The sequence below is a fragment of the Lepus europaeus genome, chromosome 6 (genome assembly GCF_033115175.1).
Source record: "Lepus europaeus isolate LE1 chromosome 6, mLepTim1.pri, whole genome shotgun sequence".
In the NCBI taxonomy this organism is placed as follows: Eukaryota; Metazoa; Chordata; class Mammalia; order Lagomorpha; family Leporidae; genus Lepus; species Lepus europaeus.
In genome coordinates, this window is record NC_084832.1 from 92,135,553 (window position 1) to 92,158,198 (window position 22,646).

The following is a 22,646-nucleotide window of genomic DNA, read 5'->3' on the forward strand; positions in this document are numbered from 1 at the left end:
TACCATTGGATAGTACAAATGGAGATGTTTCCAGAAACACTGAGAGCCATCGAGAACAATGTCCATATACTATGTAGCATCAGCACTACTTTCCTTAATGATAAGAAGACACAGAAGAAAAAAACAGGTAATTGTGTTTTGTGACTTTGCAAATGGAGTTTTCTTTTTTTTCTCAAAATGCAGGTTAGTGGAAGTATCATTTATAGACCATAAAACTCAACATGTTAAATGATTCTCAGTACCTTTCAAGACCTCTGAAATCTAATCAGAGGGCCCCAACACAGGCCCATGTTCCACCCACTATTGACAGTGAGAAATTGTATTCCCCCACACTATGACGTTATCTACTTCTCCCTTTAATTCCATCAGTCTTTGTGTATTTGGGGGCTTGGCTGTGTGCTGTATGTTTATAATCATTACAGCTTGCTGATATATTGACCCTCGCTGTCTCCAGAACCATTGTTGTTGTGCTGATATCTGTTTTGTCAGATAGTATATAATCTTCAGCTCCCACATATTCACAGTGTATCTTTTTTCTATCACTGTACTTATGCTCTCTTTGTGTCTTTGACTCCAAGGTGTGTCACCTGAAGTTGTATCTTGTGGGACTTTTTCTTTTTTTTTTTTTTTGTGGGAGGTAAAATAGCAAGGTTTATTAGGGAAGGGACATCCATAAGGATGGATGGGCACCTCTCCAGACAGGACCTGAGAGAGCGTCCAGTCGCTTGGACAGGGGGAAGGAGCAAGGTTACATGGTTGAGTAGAGAGATTACACCTGAACAGGTCAGGCGGGCAGCTCAGCAGAGAGGCAGAGGGCTGAGCACGCAGTCTGGTTAAGGCCGGGGGTTTTTAAGGAGATGGGTCTTTGTCTTCACACATTTCTTCCTGAAACAAAAGATTTTATGATTTTATGGACATAAATATTAAGAAGCTCCTATCTGAGTTTTCCCTTGAAGGTATCAGACAGGAGGGAGGCTAGCTGGTACCATCCTGGGTTTAGAGCAAGGGTGAGCAGGACTCCCTAGAGAATTGGGATCTGGAGCAGGGTGTTTGAAATGCAGATACTGGGCTGCATCTGGGAGATTGTGGAAGATTTGTCAGGCAGAAGGGGTGGGGACCTCCACCTGGCAGGTTATCAGGTAGGAAGGGGCAGGGCAGAATGCGAATACCAGGCTGCCCCTGAAACACTGTAAGGATGACTTTGAGATGCAGATGCATATGGTGGACATAGATGTCTTCTCTTTAGGCCTTTATGTCACACACACATAAGCTCATATCTGATTTCCTACCTAACATTCCCCCGTCAAGAGGCAATACCCAAAATTCTTTGGGATTATGGATGGAGTTCCATTTTCTGTAACTTCTTCAAAGCTGGCATGTGGGCATCGAGGGGGATTTGGGTATTTCCTCTTCCTATCTGTCTCATGGTGTGCAACAGCCTTGGAAAGACTGTCCTGCTTGGTCCAGAAGGCTGCTCAGGTCGTCCAGCGGAATGGGCTGGAAGCCTTGTCTGATGGCCATTGGAGTTCGACAGCTTTTAGTCTGTTAGAGACAAAACGAACAAGGGCATTAAAAACATACGGTCCAAAGAAAAGCAGCAAGATTACGGAATTTATTGGGCCAAGGAGAGGAAATAGTCAGGATTTCCACGACCAGATGTCAGGCCAGAAATTGCAGCCCTGCTTGGCCTGGTCCTGGAGATGTTTGGCTTTGTCCAGGAAAAGTATGAACTTGGGTTTGTACCTGTCCAGTCTGATTGACTCACAGACAACATTCTTCCTGGAGCATGGCACAGATACCTCTCGGAGCAGTAGTTAGCGTGTCCAATATTTTTTTTCTTTCATAATCTTTTGTGACTTCCACACACCCTCTTCAACTTACTTGAAACATTCCATCATTTCCATTCCAGTCTAGAGTAAACTAGCCACCAGGATAGGGACTTTTTCTTTTCATACATGTCTGACAATCCAGGTGTTCCACATAGGCAGTAGGGACCCAGACACATCAGTCATTGGTTGTGGGAGGAAAGTTGCTGAGTTTCTCCTTCAGCCATTCAGTATATCTTTTGTCTATTGATTTATGGCCCTTTTGAAAGAATCAAAGTTTCTCACAGTAAGAAAAGGTAGAAAATGGAGACAGGAAACCAAAAGAGAAAACTGAACACATCAAGCATACCCAAACTCAGGGAAAAGTTGGATTTGCATCCTATTGAATCCCAAAGTTCAAGTCAAAGTGAGTTAATGATGTCACAACTGAGATCATCTCCTTACCTCTGGAAGCAATTCTGGGTGATTATAAGCAAACATGATTCTAAAACCAAAACTTTTAGAGCTACAGTTTTCTCTGTTTTTCTTTTTTCAAAGATTTACTTATTTGAAAAGTAGAGTGACAGAGACAGAAGGAGACACAGAGAATGAGATCTTCCATCTACTGGTTTACTTCCCAGTTGGCTGGGCCAGGGTGAAGTCAGAAGCTTGGAACTCCATCTAGTTTATCCCCATGTGGGTGACAGAGGCTGGGAACTCAGGCCATCCCCCACTGTCCTCCTAGGCACATTAACAGGGCATCTGGGACTCCAGTGAGCGCTCCAACATGGGATGACAGGGTCATAAGTTGTGGATTAATCTGGTGTGGCACAAGGCCAGCGTCATAGCTAAAGTTTTCTGACTAATCTTCAACGGACAGTTACCTGTCCATTTGGTCTAAATTCATTAGGCTTAAACATAGAGCACAGCGCAAAAGAAGCAATACGATCTCATTGTTTTGTTTTACATTTTTTCCCTTCCAGTATCTAGAGGTGCTCTGTGGAAAACATGGAAAGACAGATTTATAAAGCGGCCTGCAACAGCCCTTGCACTAAGACCAGATCAAATGATCTCTGATCAATTTACCACCAACACCAAGGTTTTGGAAATTCAACGTATGTTACAAGAACTTATAGGTTCTTCAATGTTTAACAAAATGGAAAACACTGCAATCAAATATATCTCAGCAACTATATTAAATCTTTACAAAGCCCTGAGTGCTGTGTGTGAACAAGTCAATGTTTCTAACATTGTAAGTGACAGCATGTTTTTTGAAAAATATGAAACAGAAAAAGAGCTCTCCAGAAGGATGATCTGTGACCTTAGCGAACAAAACGAGCTGCTGCAACGAAAACTGCAAGAGAAAGAAGAGAATTATGAACAGCTGATTCAAACCACAGGTCTTGCAGGCCGGCAAGAATATACATCAGTGCCCACATCCAGGACCAATATCAAGGCTGGGGACATAGCAGACAGTATGGACAATATTTTAGCCAAGGAATTGGAAGATACTTTAAAGTCTCCAACAAAAAAGATCAAATCCTCTGAGATAAAGTGGGGCTCTTCACTTTTACTTAAAACCCCAGCTGTACTGACCCCAGACTTGCCGGGACAACAATACCGTCCACCTGAAGACCATCAGCAAATGGGTCCTGGGACTTTGAAGGGTACTGCTGACTTGAAAACACCAGGGCCAATGAAACAGCAAGAGGAGAAGAAACAGAAGCTGAGCCAGGGCCTGAAGACAGAGAGACAGCTGGAGCTGAACACAAATGCCACTCCTCCCTTCACCGAATCCTCACCACCTGGAGTGCCTCCCATTTACCCACAGCCCCACCCAAAATACAAAGCCCTCACTCCTCTGAAAACCCAGGCCCTGATGACCACTCTGACCCCCCAGCAGGCCGAGGCCCTGATGACCACTCTGACTCCCCAGCAGGCCCAGGCCCTGGGGACCACTCTGACCACCCAGCAGGCAGAGGCCCTGGGGACCACTCTGACCACCCAGCAGGCAGAGGCCCTGAGGGCCACTCTTACCCCTCAGCAGGCCCAGGCTCTGGGGACCACTCTGATCCCCCAAAAAGCCAAGGCAATCAGGCCTCTAACCCCTCAGTTGGCCCAAGATGTGGGGACTATGACTCCTCAGCTGGCCCAGGCCCTGGGGAAAACACTAACTCCTCAGCAGGCCCAGGCCATGGGGACCACTCTTCACCATCTGAAGGCCCAGGCTGTGGGGACCACCCTGACCCATCAGCAGGCCCAGGCTGTGGGGACCACCCTGACCCATCTGCAGGCCGAGGGCATGGGGACCACTCTCACCCCCCAGCAGGCACAGGCCGTGGGGACCTCTCTGACCCATCAGCAGGACCAGGGCATGGGGACCACTCTGACCCCCCAGCAGGCCCAGGCCCTGGGGACCACTCTGACCCATCAGCAGGCCCAGGCCGTGGGAACCACTCTTACCCCTCAGAAAGCCCAGGCACTGGGGACCTCTCTGACCCTGCAGCAGAGCCAGGCCCTGGGGACCACTCTTAACCATCTGCAGGCCCAGGCCGTGGGGACCACTCTGACCCCCCAGCAGGCCCAGGGCATGGGGTCCACTCTCACCCCCCAGCAGGCACAGGCCGTGGGGACTACTCTTTCCCATCAGCAGGCCCAGGCCATGGGGACCACTCTGACCCCCAAGCAGGCCGAGGGCATGGGGACCACTCTCACCCCCCAGCAGGCACAGGCGGTGGGGACCACTCTGACCCATCAGCAGGCCCAGGGCATGGGGACCACTCTGACCCATCAGAAAGCCCAGGCACTGGGGACCTCTCTGACCCTGCAGCAGAGCCAGGCCCTGGGGACCACTCTTAACCATCTGCAGGCCCAGGCCATGGGGACCACTCTGACCCCCCAGCAGGCCCAGGGCATGGGGTCCACTCTCACCACCCAGCAGGCACAGGCAGTGGGGACTACTCTTTCCCATCAGCAGGCCCAGGCCCTGGGGACCTCTCTGACCCCCCTGCAAGCCCAGGACATAGGGATCACTCAGGCCCAGGCCCTGAGGACCACTCTGGCCCCTCACCACACCCAGACTCAGGGAGCCCACCTTACCCCTGACAAGGACCCTCCTACTCCTGGGCAGCCCTCTGAGCTGGAGGCTGTGAGGCCTAAGCAGGACTTTCCTCAAACTGCCCGGCCACCTCCAGCAATGAAGGCCCCGCTCACTCCCAGGTGGCCTATTAAATCTGGAACAACATCCACCTCTACAAAGAGCCCAGGTCTCCATGGTGCTCGCTCTCCTGGCCAGTCCTTGGCTCCCGGGCTGTCTTCCTTCCCTGGAGAGCTCTTGGAGTCTGGACCCTCCTCTGCACAGCCTCCGGCACACCAGCCTCCTGTCTCCACTGGGCAGCCCCCCTCTCTCCAGGCCCCTTCTGACCTTGCAGAACATCTGGCACCACCGACCCTTCCTGGAGAAACTTCTCGATCACAGATCGCTCCCAGCTCTGCGCATCCCTCCACATCACGGACCCCCTCAACTGCTGGAATGCCCCAGAAAGGAGTGCCCTCTTCTGAGAGGAAGAAAGGACTGGTGAGGATTGCTTCTCAGCAATTGGTCCAACCCAGTCCTCCGGGTTGGAAGAGAGATCTCACACCCTTCAGTGCCAACAAGCCTTCTGCAGAAACCCAAACACCCCAGGATTCTTCACCCATGGAGCTTCAATCCCATCTCACCAGCGACTGCATACCAACATCAGGCATCACTTACACCGATGAGGGGACCCTGCATCCTCTGCAGAAGCCTAAAACATCACTGCCTTCTCTTGCTCCTCAACTGACACCAGCATCACGGGTCCCTTTCACTAATGAGGGCGTCCTGCACACTCGACAGAGGTCGAGAATGGCCCTGCCTTCTATCGCTCCTCAACTGTCCCCACCGGCACAGGTCCCTTACACTAATGAGGAAATGCTGCACACTCGGCAGAAGCCTAGAACATCACTGCCTTCTGCCACTCCTCAGCCTTCCAGGACATCACAGAAACCTCTTTCTCAGAGGGCCTCGAAATCTCAATACCCCTCTCTAGATAAACCATACTTCATGAAGCCAGTTTCAGACATCAACAAAGACAAAATGATGGTGCCCCCTTCCTCTCCCAAAGAGCTTGAAGCGAGGATGTATTTTGTTGATGTGGAGGCTCAGAGGAAGAACCTGATGCTATTAAATCAGGCCTTAACAAGTAATGGACTCCCTTCCCAGCTCCACACAACAGCTAGGAATCTCATCATCGAGACCCTTCACACGGACCAGGTTCGGCTAGGATACCTGTTCCACAAGTACACTGCCTACAGGATGATCCAGCGCTTCAGGTAGATAATTCTCCAATGATCTAGCTGATCTATGCCCAGCTTTTTCCTTAAGAGTCCTGTTATCAAATATCCTCCCTCCTTGCCCTAGAAGTATATTCGTGTTTGTCAGATTGCATATTGTGAAAAAACCTTTTATTGAAGATATGTAGGATGGAAGCCTGTTTAAGACAGCAAAAGGAGACATTTTTAAGTGAATAAGAAATGGCAAATAACAAGATCCATTTCATTCTTTCATATCTCAAGCAAAGATGCTAAGGCATGTTTTGTGAATCATGGTTGATCTCCAAAAGATCAACTTCTAAAGGTCAAAGATGCCTGCTGGTCACTCTGAGTTCCTTTCATCTTCAATTCACCAGAAGATGTAGGATTTTTATTTCTTTTTTAAAAATAATGTTTAATTACATTCATTTTTAAAATTCACTTGTGAGACAGAATACTTCCATCTCCTGGTTTACTCCCCAAATGCCCACATGGGGCAGAAGTGGATCAGGGCCAAAGCTCAGAGCTAAGAATAAAATCCTAGTCTCCTCAAATTGGCAGAGACCCAACTTGCATCATCACTGCTGCCTCCCAGGGTCTGCATTAACAGGAACCTGAAATCAGGAAGCAGAGTAGGTATCAAACCCTGACACTTTGGTATGGAAATGGGCATCCTAGCCACTAGCTTAATGGGTGACTTTAACTGGCTAGACCAAATCAACTACTCCAGTTGATGTATGATCTTTAAAAATGAGATGGACACTGATGTATGGCCTATCAAGTAAGACAACCTGTTAGCATCCTTATGTCCTATATCAGAGTAATTGTGTTGAATCCCTGGATCTGCCTCCTGATCCTGATTCCAGATTCCTACTAATGCAGATCCTGGGAGGCAGAGGTGATGGCCAAGTGATTGGGTTCCTGTCAACCACATGGGAGCCATGGTTGAGTTCCCAGCTCACAGTTTAGCACACCGACCACTCCCTCAGTGTGGCAGGTATTTGAGGGGGTAACCAGCAAATGGGAGTTCCTGCTCTGTCTCCCTTTTTCTGCTTTGAAATAAGCATTTTTAAAAAGAGAAGTTAATTTTTTAACAAATTGTTCATTTTACCTACTTGAAAGGCAGAGAGACTGAGAGAGAGAATCTCCCACCCACCCAGTGATTTACTCCCCCAAATACCTTCAACAGTTGGACTGGGCCAAGCTGGATCCAGGAGCCAGGAACTCAATGTATATTTCCCATGTGGGTGGTAGGAACCCAACTACTTGAGCCATCACCTCTGCCTCCTAGGGTGTGCATCAGCAGGAAGCTGCACTGGGAGCAGGAAGCAGGCATGGAACCCAAGAACTCCAACTCATGATGGCGAGCTTCCCAAGTGTCACCCGAACCACTGGGTCAAATGTCCACCCCAATGAACAGATGTTTAAAAAGACTAGCATGGGGTATTACACTTTTTGTTCATTGCCAATACAAGAGATCAAATGTGGAATCTCATTTAGTTTGTATTGCTTGTTGTGGGTGAGGCTAAGTATCTTTCATAGACATCAGATCCATTGGCATTTCATTTCCTGCGAAGATCCTATTCAAATACTTTGCCCATTTTTCAATAGTTACCAAGTTTTCATGAAATGGATTCATGTGCCCTATTCCAATATTTGCAAAAGTAGCCCCTAGCCTAATTCCACCCACTTGTGTTTTTACTCCACTTTTGGAAATTTTGGGTTTGTAGAAAATTCTTATTTTTATTTGCTGGTTTGATTTATTAGGATAGGCCTTCTGCATTCTGAGATTACTAACTGTTTTCCTGGATTTCTTTGGGTGCCTTTAAGGTTGGTTATTAGCTTGATTGCTTGTCTTACAGTTAAGTCTGATCCTTAATTTTCTACAGTAGTAGATGGACTTTGCTGGGGTGTTTTTCACATGGCTACTCAGTTGCCCCATTCATTTGAATGTCACAGCAATGGAGAAAGAGATCTTCCTTCTGATGATTCACTTACCGTATGGCTATATCTGACAGGTCTGGGCCAGGCTCTAGCCAGGAGCCAGGACTTTCACCCAGGTCTCCCACATGGGTGATAAAGGGCCAAAGTACTTGAGTCATTTTCTACTGCTATACCTGGTTCATTAGCAGGGACCTGAGTCAGAAGGCCAGTAGCTGAAACTCAACCTGCACTCTGATATGGGATGTGAGCATCACGTGGTCATTCAACCCACTCTGTCACAAAACTTGCTCCCCATGTTTTTTTTTTCTAGGAAAATTCCACATTCAAGGGGTTTAAAAATACCCTTTACATTTACATTCTCCTTTTTGAGAAGTTGTGAAGTACTTTTTGTTTTCTTAAGTAGCACAGATGTATAACTGAACCAACCAGTAACACAGGACTTGGGAAAAAAGAGAAAGTCACACCCCTAACTAAGCATGTCCTGCTTTCCAGACAACGGTGACCTCTTCACCTTGATAGGGTTAAGATGGCAGTGCCCCTGATGCAGGATCAGTAGGTGTGCCTTCCCTGTTGCAGCTCCTTATAGCTGCAGCCTGATTCTTTTCCATTGTCTCCTCTGGGAGTGCCACCTGATTTCATTACTAGATTTCAACTGAATCCACTGAAGAATGGGGTAAATTTTTGCCTTTTGCCCAGGAATCTCTTTCTGTGAAAGTCTTATGAGAAGACTTGGCAAGGCAGAGAGTCAGGCACACTCACAACAATGGCAGAGAAAATACAAAACATCTTTAAACTTGGTCAGTTTCTTTTTTTGTTGTTTATATTTTCTCGATTCATATGTAATTCGGATTGCAAATACAAGAGTTGTTATTTCATTATAATTATTATGACATAACTTTAAGTTGATTTTAAAAACTGTGGTGACAGTGGATTTCTATCCAGTATTTGTCATTAAGAAAAATGATAACTTTGGGGCCGGTGCTGTGACATAGCGGGTAAAGCCACTGCCTGCAGTGCCAGCAAACCATATGGGTACCGAGTTCTAGTTCCAGTTGAACCTCTTCCAGTCCAGCTCTCTACTGTGGCCCAGGAAGGCAGTGGAGGCTGGCCAAAGAGCTTGGGTTCCTGCACCTGCATGGGAGACCAGGAGGAAGCACCTGGCTCCTGGCTTTGGATCAGCATAGTTCCAGCCGTAGCAGCCATTTAGGGCGTGAACCAACAGAAGGAAGACCTTTCTCTCTCTCTTACTGTCTAACTCTGTCAAATTAAAAAAAAAAATAAGTCTTAAAACAAAGAAACAACAAATATGATAACTTCAATTCAAAGTACACTTTATCATAATAGAAAAGTGTCACAGGGCAGAGTGTTGTGTAGCAGCTAAGATGAATCCCATATTCAAGTGCCAGGGTTTGAGTTCCCACTCTGCTTCTGCTTTCAGCACTAATGTGTACCCTAGGAGGCAGCAGGTGATGGCCACAAGTCCTTGGGTTCCTTCTACCCATGTGGGAGATACAGATTGCACTCCAGTCTCCTGGCTTCAGCCTAGCCCAGCCCCACATGTTTTGGCAATTACGGGACTGAAGCAATGGTTGTAATATATTCATTCATTCATTCATTCATTCTCTCTCGCTCTTTGCATCTCTATGCCTTTCAAATAAACAAAAATTCAAAAACAAAGAATATCCATTTGTTCCTGTTCCACCATCTTTGAAATGCAGAATGGATGTCAAATTTTATTAAATTGGTTTTTCGTTTTTGGCATGCCACAGCTCTGGTTGCTACTGGCATTTGCAGAGTCAACTAGTGGATGGAAGTGCTTTCTGCCTTTCAATTAAAATAAAGTTTAAAAGATTTTAAAGCTTTATTACTCTTATATTAATTATGCTTTCTTTTTGCTCACAGAGCATTGTTTTCTTTTTGTTTAGCATTTATTCATTGTATCTTTTACACTGCTACTTTGTCAATCCCTATCTCATTTTTAAGTGCGTTGGCACTGGCCTCAGAATCAGCCCTTAAGGCATTTGGATCTGACTAAAAAGCCCATCAGAGTATCTCAGGCATGGAAAGCCAAGACACTGTAGCGAAAAATGAACTAAATGAAAGATCTCTGTGAGTGAGATCCCCGTGGAACGAAGGGGCCCTCAAAGAAGGGGGTACCTTTCTCTGAAGGGAGGAGTGAACTCCCACTTTGATTATGGCCTTGTCTAAATAAGGTCAGAGTTTGTGAATTCAAGAGGTTTCCACAGCCTTGGCAGCTCATGACAAGAGCCTTCAGTGATTACTGATGTCATAAATTAGGGTGTCAACTGTTAAATCAACAACGGGAGTCACTGTGCACTTGCTCCCATGTAGGACCCCTGTCCTTAATGTGTGGTACTATGAGAATTAAGGGTAAAACTAGTCTTCACACAGTACTTTATACTTTGTATGTCTGTGTGGGTGCAAACTGTTGAAATCTTTACTTAGTATATATTAAGTTGATATTCTCAATATAAAGATAATTAAAAATGAATCTTGGTGAAGAATGGGATGGGATAGGGAGTAGCAGATGGGATGGTTTGCAAGTCAGAGGGTGGTTATGGGGGGAAGAACTGCTATAATCCAAAAGTTATACTTTCAAAATTTATGTTTATTAAATAAAAGTTTACTATTAAAAATGTAAGTGTTTTGGAGGAATGGACATTGTCTTTTAATAATTGTATTAAGTACTTGCTACATGTCTTACATATCAGTTTTTTAAAAATGGAGAATTGTGCCCATTGAGACAATTTTTTAAAAATACTTGTATTTAAATATCTTAACATTGAAATGACAAGCAATGCTTTTGAATGCTAAAATACTCTAAATAGTTAATGAAAATTTAGTGGCCATATAGATTATTGAAAGTTGAAAAGTAAAAACAAAAGCCCTTGTACCCATCCCATCCCATTGCTCTCTACATGCAAGAGATGACGTGAGAAATGAGGGAAATGAGGGAAATAAGCAATGATTTGAGGAATGAGAAAACTTAAGCTCTTCAACTATTCAATCTAATCCCTGTCTTTTGTCTTTTTTTTTTTTTTCAAGAAACTACATAATCTGTCGAGTGAAAGCCACCCGAGACACTGGGAAAGGTTATGAGATGCAGAAACTCTATGTCATGCTGAACAAAATTGATGGCTATCAGAAAAGAGCGATGCACATCTGGACTGAGAAGCAGAAGCTTCTGGAAGAGAAACGGAATCAGTGCCTGAGGAAAATGATACCTTTATTTGGCCAGGTAATCTGTTTTCTGTTCCCTGTCTGCAGTGTGTTATGACAGAAATATGAAATCACTACTTTTTTTAAGGTTTATTTTATTTATTTGAAAGACAGTGTTACAGAGAGAGGTAGAGACACAGAGAGATGTCTTCCATTCACAGTTTCACTCCCAGATGGCCACAATGGCCAGAGCTGCACCAATCCAAAGAAAGGAGCCAGGAGCTTCTTCCAGGTCTCCCACGTGGGTGCAGGGTACCAGGGACTTGGGCCATCATCTACTGCTCTCCCAGGTCACTGCAAAGAGCTGGATCAGAAGAGGAGCAGATGAGATCAGAACTGGTACCTATATAGGATGCTGGCACTTCAGGCCAGGGCTTTAACCCACTGAGCAACAGCGCCAGCCCCAGCACCACGTTTTGCAAGTTTAACACCAACCTGCACAGACCACAAATGCCACTTTTCCAGGGACATCCTAACAAATTACCAGAAACTTGATGGTACAGGGTGGGGAATGTTCTGCCCATGGGCCAGACAAGGTCCATGAAATCATTTGTTTGGTCCTGGCAAGGCAACCACAGGCAAGACTTGCAATTTAAGGAATTTATAAGAGGCTAATTTTTAAGTTGACAATTTTCTATGGCCATGAATAATGGCATAAATATCCAAATGTACCCTGGCAGAATACAAAGTCCCCCAAGGAAACCTGCCATGGTTCCAGAGATCAGAAATATGTGAAATCAAGGTGCTGCAGGCCTGCTTTCTTCTGGGTCCTCTGAGGCAGAACGCCATCCCATGCTTCTGTCCTAGACTGCAGCGTCACTGGAAATCCTTGATATTCCTAAGCTTGCAGCCACTAAACTCCATCTTTGCCGCCATCTTCCAAATGACCACCTCAGCATGTGTGTTCTGGATTCACTTTGGTCTCTTTGGAGGCCACATGCCATCAGATTTAGGACCTAGTGACAACTTGGTTAATCCATGGTGATCTTACCTTGAGATCTCCAACTAAATTACATATGTAAAGACCCCTCTTCCATGTAAGGACATTTTCAGAGGTTCCGAGTGCATAAGCTTTTGAGACGATTCAACTCACCATGACACTATGACCAGTGACACTGCTAGATGGACAACAGGACTACGTGGTAGATCTCTAGAGGAGAATAGGTGCAAGCTTCAGAAATGTTCAGCTCCTTCCTGGTCATCCCACCTCTCCCTGACTCCAGAGGTGAACCCTCTTGAAGTCACTGCTCCCTAATCCTGGGTGGTTGGTTACCTTTCTCATCAAAACTCTCAAGCAACTGGGTTTACTCTCATGATTTTACAAGAAGGGAGACAACCTGCTTCCGTAGTACTAGGCCTGACAACCCTGTTCAAGCAGCCATGCACTCACTATGGCCTAGAGCCCCTTCTAAGGAAACTGCCAATATGTTTTGGGAATGACAGCAGCCTTCCAAAAACTGAGATGGGAATTTTCCCCCTGGGATTATGTGTTTGAAAGCTCCTAGCACTAACTGAAGTTCTAAGAATAAACAACACAAGCTGGAGTTCTAGGACCATTTTCTCTCTAAATATTATAACTCTTTGGCACTGTGGCACACTGGGTTAATCCTCCACCTGCTGCACCGGCATCCCATTTGGGCACCAGTTCTAGTCCTGGCTGCTCCTCTTCCAATCCAGCTCTCTGCTGTGGCCTAAGAAAGCAGTAGAAGATGGCCCAAGTCCTTGGGCCCCTGCACCCACATGGGAGACCCAAAGAAGCTCCTGGCTCCTTACTGCTCCAGCCATTGCAGCCATTTGGGGAGTGAACCAATGGACGGAAGACCTTTCTCTCTACCTCTCAAATAAATAAATAAAATCTTAAAAAAAAGAACATCCCTGACTTTTTGATTTGGGAAATATGGCCAATTGTGCATGGAGCCCAGCAAGATGTGACGTGAGCCATCTAACAGGAATCACAGGTCTAGCACATTTCAGATGATGAGTAAGGGTCTGAGTCCAGGAATGTTGGTATCTGATATACTGGTATGAAGGCATTAAGAAGAGATACTAAAAAGCAAAATGGATAAGAGGGCAGTTAGGAATGAATACCTTACACTGAATTAGAGTGATCATTAAGAGGACTGGCTCTGTGACCTGGTTATCTGGATTCAAATCACTTTCACCACATGCCAGCTAAGATACCTGGCCACCTTAAGATTTCATGCACTCAACATGGCCAAAAACCAGGAGCCAAGAAATTGACTCTGGTCTCCCACATGGGTGGCAAGGTCTTGAGAATTTGGGCCATTTTCTGCAGCCTTCTAGGAGCATCAGCAGGAAGCTGGATTGGAAGGCAGAGATGGACTCAACCTCAAGCACTCTGATATGTGATGCAGGATTCCTGAGCAGGTTAATAAGCTGCATCACAGGGGCGGGCGCTGTGGCATAGTGAGTAAAGCTGCTGTCTATTGTGATGGCATTCTACATGGGTGCAAGTTCAAATCCTGGTGCTCCACTTCCGATCCTGCTCTCTACTATGGCCTGGGAAAGCAGTAGAGATGGCCCAAGTCCTTGGTCCCCTGTATCTACATGGGAGACCTGGAAAAATCTCCTGGTTCCTGGCTTCGGAACAACACAGCTCTGGCTGTTGTGGCCAACTGGGGAGTGAACCAGCGGATGGAAGACCTCTCTCTCTCTAACTCTGCCTCTCCTTCTCTCTCTGTGTAACTCCGACGTTCAAATAAATAAATAAATCTTTAAAAAAAATAAGCTGCACCATAATACATGCCCCCAAACTAAAGTTTTCCTTAGCTCCTCCATATGTAAGACACAAATAAAAATTCCCAACCCTAAGGTAGTTGTAAATTCCAAATGAGCTGACATGGGGAAGTGCCAGGCTCAATGTCCACCATTCAGTGAGTATTCAGTAATGCTAGCTATCTTAGATTTGCATAGTGCGTCATAATTTATATTCCACATATGCTGCCTTATACAATGTCCACATTCCTGTTATTCCTATTTTAGAAATAAAGATAAACAGGTGTAGATAAATAAGCAACAAAACAAAGTTTCACAATTAGGACCAAGACTGGAGCTTAACTGGGACCCAGGTTTTGATTTGTCATAGATTCCATCTCTGAAATTGCACATGTAGGAGGGGAGTTGGAGGAGGAGGCAGACTTGCAAGTGCAGGGTAAAGTAGGAGCTGGAGTTCAGAGTAGGGCCAGTTCAGAAAACCTCCCTAAAGAGCCTGGTCCTTTCTTTTTATGACATCCTCTTTCTGATTTAACTTTTTATAGCTCCAAGAGACATATAAATTGAATCTTAGTCAACCAATTCCTTTGCGCATCCATAAAAAGGAGATACCTTCCTCTAGAGAATTTGTTCAACAGACATTCCAACAACAGACATTCCGACAACAGACACTCCAACAGCCACCAGCAGAAGAGGATATGCAACCTGTCAAGAATATTAGGTATGTGGTGGAAAGACTGACGTGTTCAGATGATGTGCAAAACCTAAAGTAGTTTTTCCATCCAAGATCCTCCTCTTCCCCACCACTATGATACGGTGCAGGGGAGAGTCTCAGGGAGTATTAATTCTCTGAACTAATTTACCAAAAGGTTGATTTATTGGCCTTGAGTTCTTTTCTAAAAACACAAAGGGGGAATGCATTCTTCCTCATTAAGAAATAAATTACATTAAGAATGTATAATAAAAAAGCTTAGAAGCATTAACTCCTGGAGGAGCTCTGGGAAGGAAGCAGAAAACACCCACGTCTGCTGTACTTCATAATGTTAACAAGGAATTGTCATATTGATTTCTAGGTGAAGTCATGGAAATTCAGCCTTGTTAACCATTTCAGAAAGTTCTAGTTTTTCATCCACCTGTCTGTCATAGTGGGCATAGCTGATGCTCGTCAGTGCAAGGGGAGGGCAAAACAGGATGAGGCAGTGGTGAAGCGCTGAGGGGAGAGTAAGACTCAGACATTTTGATTGGCTATTGGCACAGCCCAGCCATGCACTTTCACTTAATGCTTCTCTGACTCTGCAGACACCAAGATGACCAGATGGATGCCATCTGGAAAACTGATATATGCGATTCAAGCTACCCAATAACAGAGAAGACACCAACAAATATACCCTGGGACCAGCTGGGTGGATATCCAGACATTCCTAGGCTGCTCGAGTTAGATATCCAGTCTACCTTCAGGAAATCTCTTGCATCCATTAAAACACGGTAAGGACTGGGAGCACCCTGGAAAGTAGGTTTTTCATCATCTGGCTTTCGTTTCCCTAACCTTTCTCCTGTGGCACCAGGCAGTTGCCAAAAGTAACAGTTTGGTGTGTCAGACATGAGGATTTCATTTCTGAAAAATATAAAACCAACCAACCAACCAACCAGGCATCTCAAGAGTCAGCTTAACCCACCGTACTGCAAAGCCAACTCCCAGGGTCAGGCATTTTAGATGCAGAAGTTAAGGGGAAGCAGAATTTCAGATATGTACCTGTGCCACATCACAGACACGTGAAACAGACTACTGTCAACTGCAGAGTTTCAATACTGAATCGAATCAGGAAAATCTTACCAAATAGGGTGAGATCAGGGCCACTGAGAATGACTGTCTGCCATTTCTCTTCTCACTCAGCCTGTGTCTCTGTGACTCTTTGGCTCTTGGAATTTTATCATTAAAATCTTTGTTGAAAACTCACAGCTGGCACATAGGAGGCTACATCAAAATCCTTTACTTCCCTATATAGGTCTTAGCTGGGGCTTCGCATTATTGAAACTAAGTATATGATAATCTTAATTTTCAGATGTTTTCATTGACTTGTTAGAACATTTGTCTTCTACTTTAAAAAGCTACTTCAGGTACAAATTACAAACTAGAAAGTTGGCTGGTGAGTACAGAATCAGGGCAGATACTAATCATGGGATATCAATATGACTGGGACTTAAGATCATGATTTCGATTTGTCTCTGCTGCAAGGATGTACCTGACATGCACCCTGGCCCTGCATGCTGGTTGTGGACAACCCAAGACAACTCCCTGAACCTGTCTTCTTCTCATACTGACCCGTCTGCCACTTCATGTCCTTGTTTTTTTTTCCATAAATAACTGAAATTATTTGGTTTTGCTAAAATGAAATTTTTCAGAATATACACTAGGTATGTCTTAACAAATGACTTACAGGAAATACATAAAATATAAGCACGGAAAAAGAAGACAAACTACAGGCCTTTGGCACAGTAATTAAGAAGCTGCTTGGGACTCCCCCATCCCAAATGGTGGTCACTGGGTTTGAGCTGCATCTGGAGTTCCAACTCAGACTCCTGCTAATGCACATCCTGGGAGGCAGCAGGTGGTGATGGCTCAAGTATCTGGGTCCTTGCCACCCATGTGGGAGAACAACATTGAGTTCCCAGCTCCTGATTTAAGCCTGGCCCAGCCTTAGGCTGTTGTGGGCACTGGAGTACTAAATCAGTCTGTCTGTCTGTCTGTCTCTCTCTCTACCTTTCAAACAGATGAAAGTAAATAAATGTTAAAAGCAAATTTGTCAGGGCCAGCGCTGTGGCTCACTTGGTTAATCTACCACCTGCAGTGCCGGCATCCCATATGGATGCTGGGTTCTAGTCCCGGTTGCTCCTCTTCCAGTCCAGCTCTCTGCTGTGGCCCAGGAGGGCAGTGGAGGATGGCCCAAGTGCTTGGGCCCTGCACCCGCCTGGGAGACCAGAAAGAAGCACCTGGCTCCTGGCTTCGGATCGGCAGAGTGCCGGCCGTAGTGGCCATTTGGGAGATGAACCAACAGAAGGAAGACCTTTCTCTTTGTCTCTCTCTCTGTGTCTATAACTACCTGTCAAAAAAAAGAAAAAGTAAATTTGTCACTAAAACATCACTATATAGTGATATTGTTGTTTTCTCTCCTTCTCCTTCTTAAAGCTTTATTTTTAGCCAGCACTGTGTCTACCATGTAGTTGACAGTATCTAGCTGACAATGCAAAACATTAATAATACATTTAATTATTTCACATTTCTCTTGAAAATAGTAGCTGTATATACTTATGCAGTACAATATGATTGCTCAATATATGCATGTATTGGGGAATGATCAAATCAGGCTAAGTATCGCATGCATCCACAGACACATCATTTCTTTGTGGTATAGAAACTTAAAATCTACTCTTTCACAGTAGGCAATGTGGCACAGCACCTTAAGCTTGGGATTGCCCACATCCTATCAGAAGGCTGGTTTGTGTTCTGGCTATACCACGTCAGATCCAATTTCCCACTGATGTGCCAGGGAAGGAATTGCATGATGGACCATGTGCATGAGTCCCAGTTCACACCTTTCAGAGGCCCAGATGGAGTTCTGGGCTTCTGGCTTTGTCCTGGCCCAGCTTCAGCTATTGCAAGCATTTGGGAAGTCAATCACTGGGTAGAAGATCTCTCAGTCTCTCCTGATCACTCTACCTTTCAAATGAATGAAAAAGTTACAGGCAATTTTGTGACATATGCTACAGTAACTCTGACAATTATGTTGTGTAAGAGAATCCTAGGAATTACTCCTCCTGTCTAAAGAAAACTTTGCATCCTTTGACAAACATGTCCCTTCTTCCTGAGAACTCCCTTGCTTCAGTCTGGTAGTCATCAATCTGCTCTACTGTTATGAATTCAACTCTCTGGGTTCCATGTTTAAGTGAGATCATATACTATCTGTCTCTATGTTCTTGGCTTGTTTTACTTGGCAGAGTGTCTTCTAGATATTTTAAAAGCTAAATAGTATGCCATTATGCATGTATATGACCTATTCTTTACCTGTTCATCTGCTGCTGGACATTAAGTTGTTTTCAGATCTTGAGTACTGTGAAAATGTTGCAGGGAAGTACAGACATCTCTCCAATGCTTTGATTTCAGTTCTGGTTGATATGTACCCAAAAGTGGGATTGCTCAATCCTAGGGTAATTCTACTTTTCATTTTTTGAGGAACCACCATACTAGATTTCAAAATGACTAGACTAACTTATTCCTGCCAACAGTGTGCAAGGGTTTCCTTTTGTCCAAACCATACCTGGTGCTTGTTATCATCTTTTTCATAGGAGCCATTCTAACAGGTGAGCGGTAATAATCTCATTATGGTTTCAGTTTGCATTCCCTGATTAAAACTGTTGAGTTTTTTTTAAACTTTTATTTAATGAATATAAATTTCCAATGTACAGCTTATGGATTACAATGGCTTCCCCCCACATAACTTCCCTCCCACCCGCAACCCTCCCCTTTCCTGCACCCTCTCCCCTTCCATTCACATCAAGATTCATTTTCAATTCTCTTTATATACAGAAGATCAGTTTAGTATATATTAAGTAAAGATTTCAACAGTTTGCCCCCACATAGCAACACAAAGTGAAAAAATACTGTTGGAGTACTAGTTATAGCATTAAATAACAGTGCACAGCACATTAAAGACAGAGATCCTATTTCATGTATCTGTTGGCCATTTGCAAATGTCAAGTTGGGTACTTTTGTGTATTTGGATTATTTATTTTCTTGTTACTGAGTAGTTTAAATTTATTACATACTTTGGGTTGTAGTCCCTTATTTGATGTATGATTTGAAAATATTTTTTAGACTCTTTGGGTAATTTCCTCACCTTGGCATACAGAAACTTGAGATTTATTTTTTATTTATTTGAAAGGCACAGTCAGAGAAAGAGAGAGAAGGTGTGAAGGAGGGAGGGTGAAGGAGGAAGAGAGAGAGAGAAAGAGAATATGAATCTTCCCTCTGCTGGTTCACTCCCAAAATGGCCACAATGACCCAGCTTGGCCAGGCTGAAGCCAGGACTTAGGAGCTTCTTTGGGTCTTCTGTGTCAGTGCATGGGTCCAAGGACTTATGTCATTTTCCACTGCTTTCACAGGCACACTAGTGGGGAGCTATATCAGAAGTGCAGCAGCCAGGATTGGAACTGGCACCCATATGGCTTGCAGGTGTTGTAGGCCATGGCTCTAACCCATTGTACCACAGTGCTGGCCCGGCATGCTGAAACGTTTTAATTTGATGTAAACCCATTTACATATTTTTACTTTCAATGACCAGACTTGTGGAGTCATATCTCAGAGATCACCACTTCATCTAATGCCATTGACGTTTCTATGTGTTCTTGTAGTGGTATCAGTATTTCAGGTCTTATAAGTCTTTCATCCATTTTTAATTTACCCAAAGGAAATTAAATTGGCAAACAAAAAATCCATCTGCACATTAATGTTTATTGCAGCTCAATTCACAATAGCTAAGACCTGGAACCAACACAAATGCCCATCAACAGTAGACTGGATAAAGAAACTATGGGACATGTATTCTATGGAATACTATACAGCAGTCAAAAACAATGAAACCCAGTCATTTGCAACAAGATGGAGCAATCTGGGAAGCATCATGCTGAGTGAATTAAGCCAGTCCCAAAGAGACAAATATCATTTGTTTTCCCTGATCGGTGACAACTAACTGAGCACCAAAGGGAAACCTGTGGAAGTGTAATGGACACTATGAGAAATAGTGACTTGATCAGCTATGGTGCTGACTGTTGATGTACAATGTAATACTTTATCCTTTTTAGTATTTTTTTGTGAACTCTGTAATTAACACACAATTATTCTTAGGTGTCTAAATCTTAACTGAAAAGTGATCCCAGTTAAATATAAAAATGAGAAAAAGAGAGGGAGGAGATGTATAATAGGGGACATGCTCAATTGGACTTGCCCCAAATGATGGAGTTATAAAAGTGCTAGGGGACTCCAATACAATCCCATCAAGGTGGCATGTACCAATGCCATCTCACCAGTCCAGGTGATCAATATCAGTTCACAACTGATCACACTGATAGGTCTAAGAGTCAAAGGGATCACACAAATAAGATTAATGTCTGCTAATACTAACTGATAAAACCAAAAAAAGGGAGAGAAGGATCCAACATGGGAAGGGGGAGACACAGCAGACTCATAGAATGACGATGTCCTAAATAGCACTCTGGCCTCAGAATCAGCCCTTAAGGCATTTGGATCTGGCTGGAGAGCCTATGAGAGTATTTTAGGCATGGAAAGCCAAGACACTCTAGGAAAAAAAAAAAGATGATGAAGAAGAATAAGACCTAAATGAAGGATTTCAGCGAGTGTGATCCCAATGGAAAGAACGGGGCCATCAAGGTAGGAGGTACCTTTCTCTGAAGGGAGAAGAGAACTTCCACTTTGACTATGGCCCTGTCGGAATAGGATCGAAGTCGGCGAATGATAAAGGCTTCCATAGCCTTGGCAACTCATGGCTAGAGCCTAGGGAGATTACTGACGCCATAAACAAGAGTGTTAAATTGTTAAATCAACATCAGGAGTCACTGTGCACTTACGTCCCATGTGGGACGTTATCCAAGGTGAAGTTATGATATAGCTAGTACTGAAACAGTATTTTTACACTTTGTGGTTATGTGTGGGTGCAAACTGATGAAATCTTTACTTTATATACTGAAGCGATCTTCTGTATATAAAGATAATTGAAAATGAAAAAAAAAAAACCCTTGGTGTTAAATTGGAAATTACATAGAAAAGTAATCAATCTTTTTTTAAAAATATCATGCAGGATCTCTGTCATTAATGTGATGTGCACTGTTATTTAATGCTATAACTAGTACTCCAACAGTATTTTTTCACTTTGTGTTGCTATGTGAGGGCAAACTGTTGAAATCTTTATATATACTAAACTGATTTTCTGTATATAAAGAGAATTGAAAATGAATTTTGATGTGAATGGAAGGGGAGAGCGAGTGGGAAAGGGGAGGGTTGCGGGTGGGGGGAAAGTTGTGGGGGGGAAGCCTTTGTAATTCATAAGCTGTACTTTCGAAATTTGTATTCATTAAATAAAAAAAATAAGTCTTTCATCCATTTTTAGTGAATTCTTGGATGAGAGACAAAGTTCAACATGGATCCAATTTCATTCTTCTGCTTATTGATAGCAGTTTTCTCAGCAAAATTTGTTGAATGGACTGTCTTTTCCCAACCATGTATTTTCTTAAAAATTGTTAAAATTTTTATTTTTAATTAGTTTTTAACAGATTCAATGTGATATGTAGAAACAATTCTAAGAACACAATAATATTCCCTTCCTCCCTATCCCCCCTCCTTCCTCTTCTCTTGTTTTTGAGATAACATTTTAAATTTGCATTACAGTAAAAGGGCTTAATGCTACACCAAATAAGAAGTTGAGCAAGTAAAAAAGCAGAGAGACCCAATGTTGAGGTTGATTTGCTCTGAGAAGAGGAGTGTGGTTGGGGGCAAGAGGCACGGAGTCATCACACAGACCCCGGGAGTCGGGTGAAAGCAGGCCAGAGGCGAGTAGCCCACAGATTCGTTTATTTCAGTTGGTACAACAGCTTATATAGCCAAGGCAGCCAATCTGGTCAAGGGGTGGTTTATGCCCTAACCAATCACAGCCTCTTGCCAGGCAGTATCCAAAGCCATCCAATCACAGCCTGTTGCCAGGCAGGCTCCGTTGCCAGGTGGGTTTCAAAGCTATTCCTGAGTAACTGATGCTCGCTTACCAGTGGCCATCTTGGCATGGCCTTCTCATTCCACCACACTTCCCCCTTTTTGTTTATTTTTGAGCAACGGGAGGCATGATTCTTGGCCATACCATTGTTGACCCCGTTTCCATGTGATCTCTGTACATGGCTGTGCCTGTCTTAGGTTGTCCCCCAGGGGATCTTACCCGTCGTTGACTAACCAGCGCTCAAAACGAGAGACCACAGGAGTGCTTGCTCAGATAGGGGTAGGAATGAGGAACAATGGTAATCAGGAATGGCATGACTGCACACAGGCTGTGGGCCATTTGAGTGGCTGACCAGAGCTAGTGGGGTATAAAGCAGTAGCAGATGTGGCTATGGGCAGTTTCTCAGGGTGGGATGATAGGGCAGGTACATCTGCTAACAAGGCGGACTCTCAGTCTTGTTCAGCTGGTTCTGGTTGGCTGTCAGTTGCAGGCTTGATATTTCTGGCTGGTACCCAAATGGGCTGACCTGCATTCTCTGAAAGACACAAGCATATCCTTGGCCCTTGGTTAGCAGAAGCCTTTTTACAGGTGTTGGAATTCAGGGGCTGAATTTTGTGTCCACCCCTATATTAACGGCAAACATGCAGGTGGGATGAGGTCTAGCGGCTGCCCTGAGAGCCTGGGGTGCCTGAGTACTGCCACAAATGTGAGGATCCTCACTGGGTGCGGATGGGATTACCTTGCAGGAGTTATTGTCTCAAGGTCCTCTAAATTCATTCCACTGGTATGTGGGGGGTGGCTGACTAGGCATTGC

At 44.3% G+C, this 22,646-nt stretch overlaps 1 long non-coding RNA gene across 1 annotated transcript in view; it reads right to left on the reverse strand.

Annotated features, from left to right (window-relative positions):
- Positions 1-609: 609 nt before the first annotated feature.
- LOC133761771 (uncharacterized) overlaps positions 610-22,646 on the reverse strand; it is a 43,139-nt gene continuing 21,102 nt past the window's right edge. Inside the window, exon 4 of the long non-coding RNA XR_009866222.1 lies at positions 610-1,542. This is a non-coding gene — a long non-coding RNA (uncharacterized LOC133761771). The remainder of the gene's footprint in view (positions 1,543-22,646) is intronic.